Genomic DNA, 7,099 nt, shown 5'->3' on the forward strand with positions numbered 1-7,099 from the left:
CCTTACATTTAGGTTTTTAATTCATTTTCAGCTTATTTTTGTGTATGGTGTTAAGGAGTGTTCTAATCTCATACTTTTATATGTACCTGTCCAGTTTTCCCAGCATCACTTATTGAAGAGGCTGTCCTTTCTCCACTGTACGTTCCTGCCTCCTTTATAAAAGATAAGGTGACCATATGTGCGTGGGTTTATCTCTGGGCTTTCTATCCTGTTCCATTGATCTTTCTGTTTTTGTGCCAGTACCATACTGTCTTGATTACTGTAGCTTTGTAGTATAGTCTGAAGTCAGGGAGCCTGATTCCTCCAGCTCCGTTTTTCATTCCCAAAATTGCTTTGGCTATTCGGGGTCTTTTGTGTTTCCATACAAATTGTGAAATTTTTTGTTCTAGTTCTGTGAAAAATGCCAGTGGTAGTTTTTTCTTTTTTTTTCGGTACGCAGGCCTCTCACTGTTGTGGCCTCTCCCGTTGCGGAGCACAGGCTCCGGACGCGCAGGCTCAGCGGCCATGGCTCACGGGCCCAGCCACTCCGTGGCATGTGGGATCCTCCCGGACCGGGGCATGAACCCGCGTCCCCTGCATCTGCAGGCGGACCCTCAACCACTGCGCCACCAGGGAAGCCCCGCCAGTGGTAGTTTGATAGGGATTACATTGAATCTGTAGATTGCTTTGGGTAGTAGAGTCATTTTCACAATGTTGATTCTTCCAATCCAAGAACATGGTATACCTCTCTATCTATTTATATCATCTTTAATTTCTTTCATCAGTGTCTTATAATTTTCTGCATACAGGTATTTTGTCTCCTCAGGTAGGTTTATCCCTAGGTATTTTATTCTTTTTGTTTCAATGGTAAATGGGAGTGTTTTCTTGATTTCACTTCCAGATTTTTCATCATTAGTGTATAGGAATGCCAGAGATTTCTGTGCATTAATTTTGTGTCCTGCTACTTTACCAAATTCATTGATTAGCTCTAGTAGTTTTCTGGTAGCATCTTTAAGGATTCTCTACATATAGTATCATGTCATCTGCAGACAGTGACAGCTTTACTACTTCTTTTCCGATTTGGACTCCTTTTATTTCCTTTTCTTCTCTGATTGCTGTGGCTAAAACTTCCAAAACTATGTTGAATAAGAGTGGTGAGAGTGGGCAACCTTGTCTTGTTCCTGATCTTAGTGGAAATGCTTTCAGTTTTTCACCATTGAGGACGATGTTGGCTGTGGGTTTGTCATATATGGCCTTTATTATGTTGAGGAAAGTTCCCTCTATGTCTACTTTCTGCAGGGTTTTTATCATAAATGGGTGTTGAATTTTGTCAAAAGCTTTCTCTGCATCTATTGAGATGATCATATGGTTTTTCTCCTTCAATTTGTTAATATGGTGTATCACATGGATTGATTTGCATATATTGAAGAATCCTTACATTCCTGGAATAAACCCCACTTGATCATGGTGTATGATCCTTTTAATGTGCTGTTGGATTCTGTTTGCTAGTATTTTGTTGAGGATTTTTGCATCTATGTTCATCAGTGATATTGGCCTGTAGTTTTCTTTCTTTGTGACATCCTTGTCTGGTTTTGGTATCAAGGTGATGGTGGCCTCGTAGAATGAGTTTGGGAGTGTTCTTCCTTCTGCTATGTTTTGGTAGAGTTTGAGGATAGGTGTTCTCTCTTCTCTAAATGTTTGATAGAATTCGCCTGTGAAGCCATCTGGTCCTGGGCTTTTGTTTGTTGGAAGATTTTGAATCACAGTTTCAATTTTAGTTCTTGTGATTGGTCTGTTCATATTTTCTATTTCTTCCTGATTCAGTCTTGGCAGGTTGTGCATTTCTAAGAATTTGTCCATTTCTTCCAGGTTGTCCATTTTACTGGCAGAGAGTTGCTTGTAGTAATCTCTCATGATCTTTTGTATTTCTGCAGTGTCAGTTGTTACTTCTCCTTTTTCATTTCTAAATCTATTGATTTGAGTCTTCTCTCTTTATTTTTGGTGAGTCTGGCTAATGTTTTTCAATTTTATCTTCTCAAAGAACCAGCTTTAATTTTATTGATCTTTGCTATCGTTTCCTTCATTTCTTTTTCATTTATTTCTGATCTGATCTTTGTGATTTCTTTCCTTCTGCTAACTTTGGGGGTTTTGTTGTTCTTCTTTCTCCAATTGCTCTAGGTGCAAGGTTAGGTTGTTTATTCAAGATGTTTCCTGTTTCTTAAGGTAGGATTGTATTGCTATAAACTTCCCTCTTAGAAGTGCTTTTGCTGCATCCCATAGGTTTCGGGTCGTCGTGTCTCCACTGGCATTTGTTTCTAGGTATTTTTTGATTTCCTCTCTTTGATTTTTTCAGTGATCACTTCGTTATTAAGTAGTGTATTGTTTAGCCTCCATGTGTTTTTATTTTTACAGATCTTTTCCTGTAATTGATATCTAGTTTCATAGCGTTGTGATCGGAAAAGATACTTGATACAATTTCAATTTTCTTAAATTTACCAAGTCTTGATTTGTGACCCAAGATATGATCTATCCTGGAGAATGTTCCATGAGCTCTTGAGAAGAATGTGCTTTGTGGACTTGATTAACTATTTCCTTTGCGATATTAGGGAAGTTTTCAACTATCATCTCTTCAAATATTTTCTCAGTCCCTTTCTTTTTCTCTTCTTCTTCTGGGACCCCTATAATTCAAATGTTGGTGCGTTTAATGTTGTCCCAGAGGTCTCTGAGACTGTCCTCAGTTCTTTTCATTCTTCTTTCTTTATTCTGCTCTGCAGTAGTTATTTCCACTATTTTACCTTCCAGGTCGCTTATCTGTTCTTCCGCCTCCGTTATTCTGCTATTGATCCCTTCTAGAGTATTTTTAATTTCATTTATTGTGTTGTTCATCATTGCTTGTTTCCTCTTTAGTTCTTCTAGGTACTTGTTAAATGTTTCTTGCATTTTGTCTATTCTACTTCCAAGATTTTGGATCATCTTTACTATCATTATTCTGAATTCTTTTTCAAGTAGACTGACTATTTCCTCTTCATTTGTTAGGTTTGGTGGGTTTTTATCTTGCTCCTTCATCTGCTGTGTGTTTTTCTGTCTTCTCATTTTGCTTATCTTACTGTGTTTGGGGTCTCCTTTTTGCAGGCTGCCGGTCTGTAGTTCCCATTGTTTTTGGTGTGTGTCCCCAGTGGCTAAAGTTGGTTCAGTGGGTTGTGTGGGCTTCCTGGTTGAGGGGACTAGCGCCTGTGTTCTGGTGGATGAGGCTGCATCTTGTCTTTTTGGTGGGCAGGTCCACCTCTGGTGATGTGTATTGGGGCGTCTGTAGCCTTATTATTGTAAGGTCGGATCTTAACAAACGGCACCGCGAAACAAAGGAAAGCTTCAAGTGAGCTTTATTAGGGAGCGTCCCAGGCGAGGTTCACTGGTCTGAGAGAAAGGGGCCAGAGAAGTCGTACCCGGGTGCGGGTTGGGCAAGATTTTACAGGAGAAGAAGGGAAAGGGGTGTGGTGAATCCGGGAGGGCACAGGGTATTCCTTATTTCGTGGTCTTTTTGGGTATCCTGGGGGACCGTTAGTCCCACCCCTCGAAAGGCGGGAAGTCTGGGCTGGGTTCAAAGTCCCCAGGTCAGTTCCTGGAACTGGGTGGTCCGGAATGTCTCCAGGGCAGTTTCTGGAACTGGGTGGTCCGGAGAATTTCGATCTGATGCAACCTGTGAATCTGATTGTGTTCCCCTGCCTCGGGCCAGTTGGCCTTACATCCCGACCTCTTTGGTGTTATGGGGCTGCGTTCTGATCTCTGGCTACTTCATGCTGAATGGGCATGTCTAAAGGGGAGTCGGGTGACCAGAGGTCCGAGGTTTAGGGGAGACCAGTGGGGGCTTCTGTAGGAAGCAATGTGTAAGGACCGAGGAGCATTTGGTTTGTGGCTACCCGAGAGACTTCCTCCATGCGTCTGCGAAGGAACCTAAGAAAACAGGGAGCAAGCATGCTACGAAGAGGGTGCGGTCCGCTTTTGAAAGAGGGGTGTCAAAGAGTCCCTCTACGACTTGGGGGCAGGAGTGGGAAGAGGAGGTCCCGGTATCGGAGATAGGCAAGAGGGAGGCCGGGTTTAGGTGGGGGGGGGCGGGGGGAAGAGGTCGAGGGAGATAGCAGGGTTTTCAATGAACAGTAGGTGGAACTCCTGGATGCGGGAGGGGCCCAGGAGGGAGAGAGACTTGTGGCCTAGGAGGTCGACCAGCCGGTGGGAGGAAAACACGGTTAGTGGGTGGGCCAGAGGCAGTTTGAGTGTTTGTTTGGTCAGTTCGGCTGTGCTGCTAGGGCCCGAAGGCATGGTTGCCATCCCCGAATGGTTGGGTCTAGCTGTTTGGAGAGGTAAGCCACGGTGCGGTAGGAAGGCCCTACAGGCTGGGCAAGGAGTCCAGTGGCTATTCCGGCCCGTTCATCCACAAAAAGGTGAAAAGGTCGGTTTGGGTTGGGCAGAGAAAGAGGAGGAGAAGATATCAGAGCGTTACGGAGGGTGAGAAAGGCCTGTCGAACGGCGGAAGGAGAGGTGAGGGGTCCTAGAGGGGTTTCTTTAGCGGCTAGATATAAGGGTTTAGCAAGGAGAGCAAAGTTAGGGATCTAGACTACTGGGTGGAGAGGAATTATGGCCTCATTGATTAGTCGGAGGTCCTGGACCAGGCGATAATCCCCAGAGGCCTTGCGGACAGGTAGGATGGGGGTGTTGCAGGGAGAGTCAGTGGGGATAAGGAGTCCCTGGTTTAGGAGTCTGGTGATAATAGGTTGTAGGCCCCTAAGGTGAGTCTCAGAGATGGGAAATTGGGGCCTTGATGGAAATTTGGAGGGGTCCTTTAGGCGGATGAGAACGGGGGAATGGTGGGTTGCTATTATGGGCTTAGAAGTATCCAGACTTGGGGACTGATTGGGTTCGGTGTGATTGGAAGAGGGGGATAGGAGGGGGAGGGTTCTAGAGACAGGCCGAGAAGAGGAAGCAGGAGTTGGGAGGAGGGGACTTAGGGTCAAGTCTAACCAGCTGGAGGGAGGCCCCTAAGTGGAAAAGGACATATCGGCCTAGCAAGGGAACTGGGCAGGATGGTATGACTAAGAAGGAATGAGTAAAAGGGAGTCCTTCGATATGACATGGGAGTGGACCGGTCTGGAGTGGGAAGGGTGGTTTGCCATCAATACCCATGACTGAGATCTGGGAAGGAGAAACTGGCCCGGAGTAGGTAGGCAGGACCGAATAGGTAGCCCCCGTGTCCACCAGAAATGAGATACCCGCTACCTTTAGCGTTACCCTGGGCTCGGCGAGGGCGATGGGGGTCTTCGAGTCCAGGTGCCGTCAGTCGGCAGCCAATCCCAGCAGTTCGAGTGGTAATGCCGTTGGGTCGGCCTGCCCCCCGCGTGGAGACGCTGAGGGAGGACCAGTCGTAGGGCAGTCACTCTTCCAGTGGCCCGTTAGCCCGCAGCTGGGACAGGGCTTAGAAGGAGGTCGGGGATTGGGACATTGGCGAGCCCAGTGGCCTTCTTTTCCGCATTTGAAGCAGGCCCCCGGCGGGGTTGCCTTTTGCGGACCCCGTGGATGCTGTGATCCATGGGAGATGGCCGGCCTTAGGGCGGCTACAAGAGCTTGGGTTTGGAGGGCCACCTTCTGGTGCATCCGAGCCTGTCGGCTGGATTCTGCCAAATCCTCATGGCCATTATAGACTTTAAAGGCCATCTTTACCAGATCTCGAATAGGGGTCTGAGGGCCGTCTTCTGCCCGTTTTAATTTCTTTCGGATGTCCGGGGCTGACTGGGTAATAAAATGGGTGGCTAGGACCGCTGCCCCTGCCGGGGTGTCGGGGTCCAGCCGGGTGTAGAGAGTTAAGGCCCCTGTAAGGCGACTGAGAAAGATAGCTGGATTTTCGTTAGGTTCTTGGGTTATCTCTTTTAGTTTTTCAAAATGGACTACCTTATGAGCGGCGGCCTGCATGTCAGCCAGGAGGCACTGGATCATGAGGTCGCGTTTACGGCAGCCATCTTGGCCATCCTGATAAGTCCAGCCTGGATCGGTGCCGGGTACGGCAGTCGCTCCGACAGGCATGGAGCTGTCGGTAAGGTGAACCTGATCTGCATGGTTTCGGGCAGCAGTTTGAATTCTTTCCCTCTCGTCAGTGGTCAGAGTAGAAGATAGGATCACAAAGATATCGTGCCAGGTTAGATCGTAAGCTTGAGAGAGGTAGCGAAATTCTTTGATGTAGCGGGAAGAGTCGGCAGAAAAGGAGCCTAATCGCTTTTCTATTTGAGTGAGATCTTGGAGGGAAAAGGGAACATGAACTCTAACTAATCCTTCCGCTCCTGCTACCTCCCTCAGAGGGCAGTGGAGATTTGGATCTTGGGAGTCGTGAGAGCGTGTATGTGCACTAATTGGCGAAGCAAGGGGCGTGGGAGGAGAAACCGTTGAGGGAGGCAGGGGAGCGGTTGGAGGGGCCGGAGCGGGTTCGGGAGGAGCAGGGACCGCTTCAGGGTAGGGTGGAGGTTGGAGAGGAGTTCTGAAGCGGGGAGTGGTAAGAGATTCGGGAGGGTTGGTTAGTGGGGAGAAATCCAAGGGGATTGAGGTTTTGGATGGAGGAGACATTTGTTTGGCAAGGAGGATTTGAGAGGTAGAACAATTGACGCAAAGGGAGGGGCGGGAGCGCAAATACCAAAAAACCTGGACATAGGGGACCTCAGACCATTTGCCCGTCCTGCGGCAGTAATTATCTAGATCACGGAGGATGTTAAAATCGAAAGTCCCTTCAGGAAAATAGTGAGGGCTGTAAAATTGGCTAGAAGACACCCCAGGGGCGTCTTAGGATCTGGTTTCGATTGTGAGGTTCCCATGACCCCCAGTGTGTCCCTGAGTGAACGGAGAGGGAGAGAGGCGTCCCTGGTCTCAGTCGCCAATTCACGGCAGGTCGGAGGGCGGTCAGGCGATTGGGACGTCTCCACAGTTGCCCGAGGCCCGGAGAGAGGACGGAGGAATCCCTTACGTGGCCGCGATTAAGGACAGGGAGTCTGGTGGGCAGGGACTCTGAGGGTCGGAGGGAACAAGGGAGGGGGACTTACCCCGTTTTCTGCCGGATCGGGTGGATGAGTAGAGGTTCCCTGGT

This window comes from Grampus griseus (genome assembly GCF_964374135.1).
Source record: "Grampus griseus genome assembly, chromosome: 15".
Lineage (NCBI taxonomy): Eukaryota > Metazoa > Chordata > Mammalia > Artiodactyla > Delphinidae > Grampus > Grampus griseus.